Here is a 15,654-nt window from a genome sequence, read left to right on the forward strand (position 1 = left end):
GTTACCTAACAGAGGCATCTTTACCCATACACAGAACATGCAGTTGCATAGGTCACCAGAAGATTTGTCCACCAACCTGCCTGTTCAGTGTCTCTGATTTCTCTGGAAAGGATCTATCTAACTTAAAGTGAAAAAGCCTGCCAGACCTATTAGCAAAACACTAAACCTGTGAAAGCCATTCAAGTGGTAATGAATCCATTTAAGAGGCATTTGTCAGCCCTGTCAGTTTTTGTATTTACGGTGTTTGTCCCCAGAACCTTAGTTTAAAATTTGTTTTAAAAATATTTCATTTTATTAATGTATTGCTGAAGATTATAAAATTATATCCCTAAAAAAAAATCACACACCTATGGCTGCCATCAGGCACAGGGGCATCAGTTTAATAATACTGCATCCTTAAACCTTAGATCTTAGTCCATCCTATGCTTTTCAGCACATTGGACTACCCGCATTCTCCATCCTTGCTTAGTACTACTTAGGGCCCCATAAACCCAAAGGACCGCCCTGTTACCTAAGATAATACTACACCACATAGTTCTGCACAGCTAAGATGACAGCAATAGAGTGCCTGAGATGGAAGGAATCCAGATTTGATTTAATTGGTGTTCATATGATCTGCTCTATGATTTCAAGTTGGCAGTCTCTCTTAGGGAACACATAAAAGACTATTCATTTAAACTATTGACAAAACACCAAAAATACATGAACCAGCTGACAGCTTCATTTAAAGTTTTTCCTTTAAAAATTTTTTAAAAAAGGGAAAAAATAGTATGAGATAAATCATAATGACTGATGTGCAAGTGATTGAGGCATATAATTAAGGTTCCATTTTTCTACTTGTGAAGAGTGGGATACCTACCAAAAGAGCTGAAAAAAGTGCCATTTGTATTAGTAATTTCTCAGTTACTTCTGTGGAAAACTTTGCAAAGATACAAACCAAGTTAGGCTATAGTTTAAAATGTAATACCCAGGGCTTTGCAATTATGTCATTGTTAGAATAAATGTGTGTTCTGTTTTCCTACTTTCTCATTCAGTAGAAACTAATTGCTGCCTGGAATTGCCACCAGTTAATGCAACATTTCTCTAACTTTATGTTCTTTTCTAACTGCTTCATCAGAGCAGATCCAGCTGCCACATGAGGACAGGAGGAGCAAGCAAAAGTATATTCAACCTTTTCCTGAACATTCAAATGCTATGAAAGCAACAATAGATCTCTGACTAGGCAGGATGAAAACTATTTATGTACAGTAAAAAATAATAAGCTCACTGCATGGTAAGCTTGTCATGGTCACAGATGCATGATTTTTACAAGCTAAGGAAGACATTGTATTAATTTCAGATTCTAGCCAGATTTCCACAACATCAACTGTTTGTTTCATGCTACATTATAAATAAAATTACAGGCTTAATAATTTCAGTGTTTACATTTTTAATAAAGGGAATTGAGATCCAAAATCAATCACTTCAAGTCATTGTTCTATTATTTACTCTTCCTCTATATCATATGAGCTGAAGAGGAAATAATGGAATCTAGGAGGTAACAGTTTTGCCATTTTATATATATATCCTGGTTTCTGCCATTTCCACTCCAACTCATCTGATGAAATGGGTTTTACCCATGAAAGCTCACAATCCTAGATATTTTTGTTAGTCTCTAATGTGCTACAGGACTAGATTTTACTGAGTAGAGCCAGAAAAAAAAATGTGGCCTCACCTAGCAAGCATGTGAAGAAAGATTGTTGCAGACCAAGAAATGGGTTAGGAAAGAGATTAAAAGTATTGTCATGTTGGTGAAGCTCAGGCATTGGGAAAGTAGACAGCTTATTGTATCCTGACAAATTTCAATGGAAAATGAAAATGTATATAGAAGCTTTTAAGGGAGTTCCTAACACACACTGCTTGAATTCATAGGGTGCAAAAGGAATGAGCAGAAACTTCTGTGTGAGCAAAGCTTTACAAGCCTTTTTCTTTTTCCAGTCATTCTCTGACTGGACTGTGTTTACACACAGAAGAAACTTTGTTACACGTTTACTTTTTGCTAAGTACCAACAGCATGCTTGGAGATGTGCAAAAGCCAGTTCAAAGTACGTATCCCTGACTCACTGAGCTTGCAGGCAAATCAGACAAAACAATTCAGATACCACATCTCCAGTGGATTGTAATATCCTGGGAATATCGTCAACATTCCTTCACTAGGACTTTGAATGAGCAAGATAACCCATCTGATGTTTGCAGTGAGTCCACTGCATACTGAAATTTGAGTCTCGGCTGGCTGAATACTTTTGCAGTGCAGACATGACCAATGAAGCACAAAGCTACAGTTTTTCTATCCTGAATGAATCTCACTACAGTACTTTTATTTAAGTAGCACCTCAGGAGCATGAGACAGAGAAATGTCACAACACCCAAGTATCTCATAGTATCTCATCTGAGGTGACACCCACATGTGTCCCTGCTATGGCTAAAAGACAACAAGCAGTCCTGTGGCACCTTAGAGACTAACAAATATATTAAATCATCAGCTTTCATAGGTAAAACCCTGTATTGTTCATAAGCAGGGCTAGAGGGAATGAGAAGAGTTTGTTCTAAAGTTTCTTTTTGAAGAGAATATTAGAGGCTGTTCAGATTGCAGAGCAATTTCTCTTCCCTTCCCACTGCTGTCCTTGCTGACTCCCTTGCTGTCTCTCTGGTACAGTGAGACTGAGTAGGCAGGAGAAAGAAAGGAAAGACGAAGAGAGACGTAACACAGTCTGCCTCACTATTACTTTCCAACCTACCTCCTTGGTTCTTATATCATATCCCATGCCTAGAAGAGTCATTATGCCAGACCTCCCACCCCATGCTTTATGAAATTGACTTTTGGACACAAATATGCATAACTTGAAGATGCTTTGAACAAAATACCCCATGTAACTTATCAATTTTAATGTCTCAGTCTGCTGGATCTGTACATCTTATTTTGAGGTATGCATCCTTATTATACGTAAAGTCAAAAATATGAGGTATGGAATACTTAATGGTTTTAAATGTGCAAATGAGAACCAACACAGGTGTTTCCCTCAATAACCTGTAAACAGCCTTTTTTATCCTTTAAGTCTTAGCAGTGGTTGGTCTTAGGAAGTCATACGACCTCCCCAACTGGTAGGGAATGAATAGGTAATTTTCCATGGAAAGGAAGAATGTAAAATGGAGAATTCCCACCTGAAAGGGAGGCAATTTAAGATGCAAAGTTTTTCAGTTTTTGGTCTTTGGCTGGCAAGACAAATGAACCAAAACAATGAACCAAAGACCCTAGGGGAAATTAGATCCTTGGTTTGGAGGCTTAGCTGGAATAAGAACAACTTTAGGGTAAGTTTGTAATAAGAGCAGTTTCTTGTTATTTTAAATTTGTAATTCACTTTGCTCTGCCTGTTTTCACTTGCAACTAATTAAATCCTACTGCTTGTATTTAATAAAATCACTTTTATTTACTATCAAGCCCAGTGTAAATAATTGTTACCTGGGGGAGCGACCAGTGAGTATATCTTCCTTTCCCTGTTAAAGGGGGCTTACCTGAATAATTTATTTGGGGTTCTGATCCCATTTGGGGAATGGTTTCCCTGGAAGCTGGACCCAAAACTGCATTTTCCTTGGACCTGAAGAATTTCAATGTCTTGTACGGGTTACGTACAAGATAGGGACTGTAGGTTTGTTCTTAAGTTGAATCTGTATGTAAGTCGGAACTGGCATCCAGATTCAGCCGCTGCTGAAACTGACCGCCAGTTCTGACTTACATACAGATTCAACTTAAGAACCCCAAGTCAGCTGCTGCTGAAACTGATCAGCCGCTGATTCCAGGAAGCCCAGGGCAGAACAACTGTGCCTCGGGCTTCCTGTAGTCAGCGCCGGTCAGTTTCAGCAACGGCTGACTTGGGGACGCCTGGGGCAGAGCAGCTGGGGTGCTGCTGGGTTGGTCCAGTAGTGCCCAGAGCGGCGCTGCGGGACCAACCGGCAGCGCCCCAGCTGCTCTGCCCCAGGGTCCACAACAAAAGCCTGGGCTGCTGGGGGGGGGGGGGTCACACTAGCTGCGCCCTCCCCCCCCCCAGCAGACCAGGGACACAGGGAGCAAAGCCACAGCGGCGGGGTGCCTCGCCTCTGAGGCTTTGCTCTCGCGCGGGACCCGCTTTGCACCCGGTGCCCCTGGTCTGCTGGAGACGGTCCCCAGCAGACCAGGGGCACCGGGAGCAAATCCGCAAATCCGCAGCCGCAGCGGGGTCCCAGCGCTTCTGAGGCTTTGCCAGAACAAAGCCTCAGCAGCGCGGGACCCCGCCACGGCTGCGGGTTTGCTCGCGGTGCCCCTGGTCTGCTGGGGACCGTCTCCTGCAGACCAGGGACACCGCGAGCAAAGCCGCAGCAGCGGCGTGTTCCCCCGCTTCTGAGGCTTTGCTCTGGCAAAGCCTCAGAAGCGGGGGAACACGCCGCTGCTGCGGGTTTGCTCCCGGTGCCCCTGGTCTGCTGGAGATAGTCCCCAGCAGACCAGAGGCACCGGGAGCAGCTTTTGTTGCCCCGGAGTTCCAGGTGGCTAACCGCTGCCTGTGAGCTCCGGGGCGAGAAAACCCCGTTCGTAAGTGCGGATCCGACATAAGTCGGATCCGCGTAAGTCGGGGACTGCCTGTACTGCTCCTTGGGGAGAGGGGGGATGATCTCAGCTCTGTGCCTTGACTAGGGGAGACCAGGGGATCTGGCCCAGCAGAAAAGGGTGGTGAGAAGCCCCAGAGAGCAAAGAGGTGAGTGTAGTGGCTTTGTCAGCCCTCTGGGAAGCACCCTCCATTCTGTGACTTCACCCCATCACAGTCATGTGTATGTGTGGGCAAGAGACATAGGACCTAGTTGGAGAAACACTGATGTGAGGAAAGATAATATTCAGGCTGGAGAGACTGAAGACCAGAATGGTGGGAGCAAGGGAAAGAACTCTGATGTGGAGGTGGACAAAAGTCTGAATGTTTCAGAAGGTTCTGAGCAAGTTAGTTGTGAAAAAGCCTCATTCAGATAAATTATTATTTTTCCATCTATGCAGTAGTCTATCTCAAAGATCTACTTCCTTTTCTAGAATCCTAAGGATCAGCTACTAGGAAATCCATAGCAAAAATGTTGGGCTAAAGGCAAATGGTATTCCCAGGCAAACTCACCAGAGAATAACAAAGGTTAACTGCTTAATTTCCCAAATCAGAGGAGATCAAACTATCTCAGGGTATGTCTACACTACAACATTAATTTGAACTAACTTAGTTCAAATTAGTTAATTCAAACTAATGGATCCAGACTAAAAAACTAGTTCAACTTAGCGTTTTGCTAATTCGAACTAGCATGTCCACATTAAGTGGACCCTGAACCAGGCTTAAGGATGGCCGGAAGCAGTGCCGGCAGGGCATCAGAGGAGGACTTAGAGCGTGGAGATGCTGTCTCAGGCTAGCCGAGGGCTGTGCTTAAAGGGTCCCGACCCCCACCCCGGACAGACAGTTCTCAGGGGTGCAAAGCAGTCCTGGCTTGGAGTGCCCGATATACCCACACTGGGCACATCACAACACTCGGCCATCAGACCGGCTGCACTTGCCGCAGGCTGCCATCTGGAGAGAGGGGGCAATTGGGGGGCTGCAGGAGAGCTTCCACCCCCAGAAGCCCGCAGAGCCAGCCCAGTCCTCCCCATCGGGGGCTCGTGCCCCATTCCTCCCTCACCTTCTTCCACTTACCCTTCCCTAGCTCCTCTTCTTGATGTACAAAATAAAGATAACGTGTCTTCCAAAATGGAATCTGTCTTTATTGAACAAAACTGAGGGAGAGTGGGAAAAGGAGGTGGGAGAGGGGAAGAGAAAGGTTGGGAGAGGGGAGGGCAACTAAAATGATCAGGGGTTGGGAACAGGTCACATATGAAGAGAGGCTAAAGAGACTGGGACTTTTCAGCTTAGAAAAGAGGAGACGGAGGGGGGACAGGATAGAGGTCTCTAAAAGCAGGAGTTGGGTGGAGATGGTGCATACAGAAAAGTTCTTCATTAGTTCCCATAAAGAAGGACTAGAGGACACCAAAGGAAAGGAATGGGTAGCAGGCTTCAAACTAGTAAGAGAAAGTTGTTCTTCTTCCCAAAGCAAATAGTCAACCTGTGGAACTCCTTGCTGCAGGAGGCTGAGAAGGCTAGAACTGGAACAGAGTTTAAAGGGAAGTGACCCAGGATGGCCATTGTAAGCTCAGGGCTCGGGGTCGGGGGGGTCTCAGTGGACCCCCTTGATTCTCTTGCACACCTGCTCCTGGGTGGCCAGGCTGGCAGCTATCCTGCCCAAGCCAGCCACTTTCCTGTGCCTAGCGTGGAGATCGTGGACAAGGTCCACTAGCCCAGGCGGGTGCCCGCCTCTTGCGGTCCCAGGCAAGCTCCCGGGAGCCGCCAGCCTGGTCCCGGGAAGAGGGGGAGGGCTGGGGAGCATCAGGTGGGTGGCTCGATCTGTGCCAGGTGCAGGGTCTGCTGGCTGGGTGCTGGCAGGCTTGCACCTGGCACGGGCACCGTAGCCAGCCCGTGGCCCTTTAAGGGGTCCGGGGCTGGGAGGGGGGCTACACACCCCTTAATTCGAACTAGCTAGTTCGAACTAGGCTTAATCCTCGTGGAATGAGTATTACCTAGTTCGAACTAAGCGCTCCGTTAGTTCGAATTTAATTCGAACTAACGGAGCGCTAGTGTAGCGCCTAAAAGTTAGTTCGAACTAACGTTCGTTAGTTCGAACTAACTTTGTAGTGTAGACATACCCTCAGAGAGGTTCATCCATAAGATCTCCAGGAGACATAAGAGGACTTGGTACAATTTAGTTTATAATGTTTGGCCACAGCAAACATTAGCATCTAAGGAATCTCAAGAAATTACAACAATCTAACAAAAGAGAGAAAAGGCATTTTCCTTGGGGAAAATACAAGATGACAAAAATCCCTAGCAGGTTGACTCTTAAGTGACTCATCCACCTACTTTACAAGTTCTGTTCCTCCAGCCCAGAATAGAAATCTTCCTTAAGCATCTGGGTGTTCTGTTTCTCTTCTTTACTGTCAGTGATCACACGAGGGAAGGACCTCTCATGGATTGAGAACTGGTTAAAACATAGGAAACAAAAGGTAGGAATAAATGGCATGTTTTGTGAATGGAGGGAGGTAACTAGAGGTATCCCCCGGGGCTCTGTATGGGGACCAATCCTATTCAATATATTCAAAAACAATCTGGAAAGAGGGATAAACATTGAAATAGCAAAATCTGCAAATGATACTAAACTGCTCAAGATAGTTACTTCCAAAGCAGACTGCAAAGAGCTTCAAAAGTATCTCGCAAAACTAGGTGACTGGAAAACAAAATGGCAGATGAATTTTAATGTTGATAAATGCAAATTAATGCATATTGGAAAATACAATCCCAACTATATGTATAAAATGATAGGAACTAATTTAGCTATTACTACTCAAGAGAATGATCATGGAGTCATTATGGGTAGTTCTCTAAAAATATCCACAAATGTGCAGCAGCAGTCAAAAAAACCGAAACAGAATGTTAGAAATAATTTTAAAAGGGATAGAGTATAGGACAGAGAATATATTATTGCCTCTATGGTATACTGCTGTGTGCAGATGTCATTGCCTCATCTCAATAAAAGATATCTTGATATTAGAAAAAGTTCAGAAAAGGAAAATAAAATGACTAGGAGTAGAAACGGATCCCATATGAGAAGAGATTAATACGATTGGGACTTTTCATTTTAGAAAAGAGGAGATTAAAGGGAGATATGATAGAGGTCTTATGTGGTTAAAGTAATTAAGGAAAAGTTATTTACTTGTTCCTGTAACATACAAACTAGGGGTCACTATGGCTACATCTAGACTGCAAGCCTCTTTCGAAAGAGGCTTTTTCAAAAGATACTTTTGAAAAAGCATAGCACCTTTTTTCAAACAAGCACTTTCATAAAAATGTGTTATTCTTCGTAAAATGAGGTTTTCCACCGTCGAAAAAACTGCCACGTTCTTTCAATTTACTTTCAAAAGAACGCGTCAGCAGTCTAGATGCAGGGAAAGTTTTTTCAAAAAAAGGCCACTGTGTCAACCTGTGGAACTCCTTGCAACCTGTGGAACTCCTTGCCAGAGGAGGTTGTGAAGACCAGGCCTTTAATAGCGTTCAAAAAAGAACGAGAGGATGAAGGATAGGTCCATCAATGGCTACTAGTGAGGATGGGCAGGTATGGTGGCCATAGCATCTGTTTGTCAGAAGCTGGGAATGGGCGGCAGGGGATGGGTCACTTGATGATTACATATCTGGGGCACCTGGCAATTTTATGTGCTGATGAGGGGGCAAGAGAGAGAGAGGGAATGGGGGAGGAGCATGTCTGGATTTACTGAAGAACTCAAATGGAAATGTTTCTCAGCCACCAAAATGAGAGAAGCACTTGCCTGTGATAAAAGAAGGAAAGTACCCTTTAGAGACATTGCATACGCAGGAAAAGGCCTTATCTAGAAATAATCACTGGCTCTGGGATCTTCTTTCCTTTCCTCTATCCCATCTGAACATCAAAGGGGAAGGGGTATCCTCCGGAATGAACCAGATTTCTTTTTCCAAAGACATGGGGATTCAAATGGAGCAAGACCCCTTTAGAACACTGTTTTCCGTGGTGAAATTTGGAACACATGGCTTGAAAGTAGGAATGTATTGATGCAATCACTAATGCACTCTTTCCCTCCGAGCTCAGACTTCTTTGAAAATGGGAAGTGTTCAGGACATACAGCAGAACTCTTCTCCCCTCTCCCCCTGCAAATTCACAGAAGTTTCTGAAGAGGGGTCCAGAAATAGCCTTATGTGATTTTGATTGTGAAACTTCACATATTTGAAGAGAACTAACCTTGTCTGAGTAAATTGAGAGTATTTCTTGATGAAGTGACTATTTGTGAATTGTTCAGTTGTGAGCATAAATATTTTCAAGATTGTGAAGTGCTCACATATTAGAGTAATAGGGACCAGAAGTAACTTAGACATATAGCTTATAACAAAAAACTCAAAGAAGAACCACCAGGTCCCTGCAAAACAACAGTCTTCATTTGATCTACCCTAAAAAGCTGCTGTGGAGCTTTTATTTTTAAACTCTCTCTGTTCTAATTTTTCCGTGTCCCGCCAAGCCTTTGTATTGTTTCTCAGCCCTTTCCATTTTCCTGTTTGTTGATTTCTATGTATTTGTAGCAATAAATGCTCTACTGCAGGGCTTTTCAAACTTGGGTTGAGGGCCTACCTGGGTAAGCTGCTAGCGTGCTATGTGCAGATTTGTTTATCTAAGCATCCATAGGCATGGAACCTCGCAGCTCCCATTGGCTGCAGCTTCCCAGATTAATAGTATAACACTTATAACAACAGTGCAGTTTTTCAAACCAGTTATGCACCCATTTTGTAATAATTTGATCATTATTTGATCATTATTTCTCCTGCTGACCGGAGAGCAGAAAAGGGGCAGTTGTCCCAGGGTCTGAAATTCAACGGAGCCTGGAGCTCCCAGCTGTCACTGCCACAGCAGCCAGACAAAATTTTCTTCTCAGTTATGCTGGTATAAATCTGAAGTATTGCTTAGGGAGAGGAGAAAATGAATTTTTCATAACATTCAACGGCAGCAACCATCTGAGACAGACAAAGTAATGGCATTAATTGATTTCGGTCTAGTCTTGCAAGGTGCTGTGCTGAAGACACTTGACACTTAGCAGATGACACTCTGCAGTTTGGAAGATCTGGCCTTTGTAAGAAAGTCCTCCATTCAGTCTTCCCCAGCTCAGAAATAAAGTATACATTATAATGTTGGAAGCTGTCTTTTATGGATAAATGTCATTACCATGTCAAAACCAGTGGTCAATTTTTATATCAATTCGAATGGTAGAAAATTTTTGGTAAGGAAAGTATAGGAACTTATATTAGCTTTCTGGGAATTAATTGGGGCTTTCGAGTGGATGGAATGGATAACAGCTAAATCACAAGATCCCAAATTTACTCTGTGGCTACATCTACACTGCATCCCTCTTGCGCAAAAGCCTGTGCTAATGAAGCGGGGATTAGCATATTGCCACATTTCATTTGCATCATTAATTAGGAGCCATTTTTGCGCTAGCAAGAGCCATTCTTCCTGAAAAAATGAGGAAGAATGGCTCTTGCATAAAAGGGTGTTTTTGCGCAAAACGGAGCTGTGTAGATGACTCCTTTTTGCATAAAAGCCTCTTGTGCAAAAACATCCCCTAATTAATTATGCAAATGAAGTATGGCAATATGCTAATCCACACTCCATTTGCATAGGCTTTTGCGTAAGAGGGATGCAGTATAGACGTAGCCTGTGCAGCAGAGCATTGCTAGAAAACTTCAAAATTGCAGTTGGGGAAAAGAAATGATATGAGGAGAACATACATCAAAAAGGAAGGAAGGAAAATGGCTAAAATAAACATGTGGACAGGAAGACTATATATCTCTGTAGTCAAATAAGTACAGTAAGATGAAGTAAGATAAAAAGCATGAGACGAACTAAGAGGTAGATACATGGGATTTTCAGCACCATGACAGCTTGATGTAAACAAGTGGGAAATGTTAGTATGGCATTTCAATACTGAAGGATATAGACCATGTAAAACTATCAGGAAGAGCAAGATAGGAGAATGTCTTCTATATACTGGAAAAATCAGACTGAAAATAGTTGAGAGATGCAATAGATCCATTGATGTAGAATCATTACGGTTTGAAAAAAATCAAAGACTTTGATATTAGGAATTTATTATAGAATGTTCTGAGGGACCCAAATAATGGATAAATCACCAAAATAAAAGCTGTTATAAAAAGAATAATTAAATCCATTTGGATCTAAACAAGATAGAATGTAAAGTCAAGATTGTAAAAAAGATGGTACAAGCCTCCTTAAATGTCATAAGATATTTATAAAGGGAGTAGAAAAGGAAAGCCTTGAATTAATTTTTAATAAAAATAATTTGGGACAGAGAAGGAGACGTACAAAATCAATTACCATAAACTAATTACATCTGAAAATAGGAGTAAATGGAAGTTTAACAACAAATGAAAGACAAAGGATGTTAAAGTACATCCTAATATATTCTGGAAGGATGCATAAAGGATCCATGAAGTGGAAAGGAACAAGGGACCAATGGGACACACTGGACAGCCTTGAAAAGGCTTAAAAATAAATTAATTTATGCTGGATGTTTGCAAAGATAAACTAGCAACCAACTCATGTACAAAAAGCAAGGTTGATTGCCAGAGAAACACCAGTACTAATTAAATTTGTGTAGTAGAATGTAGAGTGGAAAGGGGGACAGGAGAGATTGGAAAATAAAACTAAGAGTCTGAAAAAGCATTAAGAAAAGATAAAGAATGAAGACTGTATAAGAGATAACATGAATAACACAAACATCAGACGTATATTTTCTAGACAAGAGGAGATTGAAGAAGACTATGAGAGAACATATGTATTTATTGGCAGAGGGGACACATCAGCTAAATAAATAAATGCAATTTAGCTGGTTATGGATCTAGAAAAAAAAGTGTGTGAAGAATAGAGCTGTGTAAAGCTGCATTTAACGTGATTGGGGAGAAAGTATAGAATGTGGACCTATTCCAATGAATCTTCTGTTACATGAGTAATCCTTGCTCACACAAATAAGAATAAGGATGCACATAAGGATTTGAAGAATCATTAGTTTTGGTAATATTCTTGCTTAATAATAGTAAGTTTGCAGTATCAGGGTCTATGTTTATGGGGAACAAAACAGGGGGACCAGAATGAGTTAAGACTAATGTTTATAATGTTGATAATGCCATGGAAGACAGGAGAGATTAAGACTATAATGCCTATAATGTCGATCAGCAAGCTTGTTAGTGAATTATTTTCTTTCTTTTTGGCCCTATTCTGTTCCAACTTAACTCAATGGCAGTTCAGTGACAGAAACACTAGACTCTCTCTATAAATATCTTAGCAGCAGCACAAAGGAAATAACAAAATTATTGATAACAATCAATGAAAAATGGGTGGAAAGAAAAATAATTACTTTGGGTGAAAGTGATCATGAAATCATAGAGTTAGTAATTCTAAAGAATGGTAGAAGGGAGAACAGAAAATTAGAGACTCTGGATTTCAAGAAGGCAGATTTGGGTAGGCTCAGAGAGCTGGTAGGTAAGGTCCCATGGGAAGCAAGACTGAGGGGGAAACTACAGAAGAGACGTGGCAGTTTTTCAAAGGGACATTATTAAGGTCCCAAAAGCAAGCTCTTCCGCTGCATAGGAAAGATAGAAAATATGGCAAAAGACTGCCTTGGATCAACCTGGAGATCTTGCATGATCTAAAAATAAAAAGAAGCCATATAAAAAATGGAAACTAGGACAAATTACAAAGGATGAATCTAGGCAAACAATACAGAAATGCAAGGGAAAGATTACAAAGGCAAAGGCACAAAATGAGTTCAAACTAGCTACAGGCATAAAGGGAAACAAGAAGACATTCTATAAATATATTAGAAGCAAAAGGAAGACCAAGGACAGAATAGGCCCATTGCTCAGTGAGGAGGGAGAAACAGCAACAGAAAACTTGGAAATGGTAGAGATGCTTAATGACTTCTTTGTTTTGGTCTTCACCAAGAAGTCTGATGAAGGAATGCCTAACATAGTGAATGCTAGTGGGAAGGGGATAGGTTTAGAAGATAAAATTAAAAAAAACAACTTAAAAATCACCTAGAAAAGTTAGATATCTGCAAGTCACCAAGGTCTGATGAAATGCATCCTAGAATACTCGAGGAACTGATAGAGGAGTTATCTGAGCCTTTAGTTATCATCTTTGGAAAATCATGGAAGACTGGAGAGATTCCAGAAGACTGGAAAAGGGCAAATATAGTGCCCATCTATAAATAGGGAAATAAAAACAACCCAGGAAACTATAGACCAGTCAGTTTAACTTCTGTGCCAGGAAAGATAATGGAGCAAGTAGTTAAGGAAATCATCTGCAAACACTTGGAAAATAAGAAGGTGATAGGGAACAGCCAGCATGCATTTGAAAAGAACAAATCATGTCAAACCAATCTGATAAGATAACGAGTCTTGTGAATAAGGGAGAAGCAGTGGACGTGGTATACCTAGGTATAGTAAGGCATTTGATACGGTCTCGCATGACATTCTTATCAATAAACTAGAGAAATGCAACTTAGAGAGAGCTACTATAAGGTGGGTGCATAACTGGCTAGATAACCGTTCTCAGAGAGTAGTTATTAACAGTTCACAATCCTACTGAAAAGGTATAACAAGTGGGGTTCCGCAGGGGTCTGTTTTGGGACCAGTTCTGTTCAATATCTTCATCAACTATTTAGATATCGGCATAGAAAGTATGCTCATTAAGTTTGCAGATGATACCAAGCTGGGAGGGGTTACAACTGCTTTGGAGGCTAGGGTCATAATTCAAAATGATCTGGACAAATTGGAGAAATGGTCTGAAGTAAACAGGATGAAGTTTAATAAGGAAAAATGCAAAGTGCTCCACTTAGGAAGGAACAATCAGTTTCACACATACAGAATGGGAAGCGACTGTCTAGGAAGGAATATGGCAGAAAGGGATCTAGGGGTTATAGTGGACCACAAGCTAAATATGCATCAACAGTGTAACGCTGTTGCAAAAAAAGCAAACATGATTCTAGGATGCATTAACAGGAGTGTTGTGAGCAAGACACGGGAAGTCATTCTTCCATTCTCCTCTGCACTGATTAGGCCTCAGTTGGAGTATTGTGTCCAGTTCTGGGCATCACATTTCAAGAAAGATGTGAACAAATTGAGAAGGTCCAAAGAAGTGCAACAAGAACGATTAAAGGTCTAGAGATCATGACCTATGAAGAAAGACTGAAAGAACTGGGCTTGTTTAGTTTAGAAAAGAGAAGATTGAGAGGGAACATGATAGCAGTTTTCAGGTATCTAAAAGGGTGTCCCAAGGAGGAGGGAGAAAACTTGTTCTTCCTGGCCTCTGAGGATACAACAAGAAGCACTGGGCTTAAACTGCAGCAAGGTTGGACATTAGGAAAAAGTTCCTAACTGTCAGGGTGGTTAAACACTGGAATAAATTGCCTAGGGTGGCTATGGAATCTCCATCTCGAGATATTTAAGAGTAGGTTAGATAAGGATCTATCAGGGATGGTCTAGACAGTACTGGGTCCTGCCATGAGGGCAGCGGACTGGACTTGATGACCTCTCGAGGTCCCTTCCAGTCTTAGTATTCTATGATTCTATTAAAAAACAAAAACAAAATTCCAGAAGCAGATAGAGTTAATGTACTAAACATCTCACTACCTTAAGTTCTAGGGCCTATCGTGGGTAACATTATTTCCATTATTTACCCAAGGTGGAGGGGTTAGGAGGGGAAGGCCTCATTCCTTATCTGGCAAAGGCAACAACAACAACTGGTAGGTGCAGCAAATTCTGAGCGGGGCTCAGCTACCCTTTTTGTCTGGGCAGAGAGAGGGAGGAGGGATTTCAAGTTTCCCTAGGTCTGCCATAAAGGAGAGCTAAGCATTATGAGTGCACAAAGGCCTATGTTATTTTCAGTTAATCAGTTGTACTAGTTTCCCGTATCAGTTTCTACATTAACAGTCCCAGGAAAGATTACCGTAAATATCAACAAGTTACAAAAAGATCAAGCTCATTAAGTATGGAATCTTACAAGCACAAGAGGGCCATGTGTTCTGAATACTGTCAAGTTGCAAATAAAGGAGACTGGCCATTTAGGAAAAAAAACACATCAATGGTAAAACTAAAATGATGGCAATGGAGAAAATGTAAAAGCTTTTACCAATAACGTTCAGGCAGCTGACCAATTTTAAATCATTTTCACACACATTAATAAAGTTGCTTCTAATAAAGTATGAGATTCCAAGTTAATCATTTACCCACAAAAATTAGCCTCAGTGCTAAAAAACTGCTCTGCGGGGGTGACTCCCCTATAGCCTATGGCCTCCAGGGAGGCACAACTGTCAACTTGCACACATCATTGAGGATTTTATCTCTAGTTTGCAAATGTGCCAAGAGCAGTGGATGTGCAGGCAGATTTCTCTCTCAGAAGGATCAGAAAACCTTCAATATCAGTAGCAGCAGCGTCCAAAGGCCAGGTGGAGGGAAAAAAATCAACTTCTTATTCCTCCATCATCTGTTCATGCCTATTCCTGCAGCTCTTGTGGAGCTAACTAGCTATGGACTAAATCCTGGAGAAGAACTGAAGGGCACTTCACAAACAAGTCAGTTGATAAAAGAAAGGTGAGAGGATTATTCTAAGAGGGGTGGTTGAGATTCTGTGGCCTGCACTGTGCAGGGGGTCAGACTAGATGATCATAATGGTCCCTTCTGACCTTAAAGTCTATGAGTCTATGAGAAAGGGTAGAATAAGGCCACATTTCTCTGGCTCTACCTTCCCCTTCACTTCCCTCACCCCTGTTTGCAGGTTGTGGACTCCACATAAAGCTGACTGGAGGGATCTTTAATTAGCTCCCAGAGGAAGCTGGACTAGTTTGCACAGTTATTCTAACAGACACCTTGATTAATGTAATGTGGAGGGTTAACAATTGTATTTTCAAGATTTTGGCAAAACTTTCAAATTCTTTGC

The 15,654-nt window shown here is 41.8% G+C and overlaps 1 protein-coding gene across 2 annotated transcripts in view; it reads right to left on the reverse strand.

The window, feature by feature from the left end:
- SNTG1 (syntrophin gamma 1) overlaps positions 1–15,654 on the reverse strand; it is a 532,572-nt gene that overhangs the window by 314,694 nt on the left and 202,224 nt on the right. The window contains exon 2 of one of the 2 annotated variants that reach the window (XM_014577356.4): positions 6,987–7,104. The exons of the other annotated variant lie outside the window; for it this stretch is intronic. The gene's annotated coding sequence lies outside the window, so the exon portion shown is untranslated. The remainder of the gene's footprint in view (positions 1–6,986; positions 7,105–15,654) is intronic. 2 annotated transcript variants of the gene reach the window in all.

Source organism: Pelodiscus sinensis, chromosome 2, assembly GCF_052426305.1.
Source record: "Pelodiscus sinensis isolate ZL-2025 chromosome 2, ASM5242630v1, whole genome shotgun sequence".
NCBI classification, from domain to species: domain Eukaryota; kingdom Metazoa; phylum Chordata; order Testudines; family Trionychidae; genus Pelodiscus; species Pelodiscus sinensis.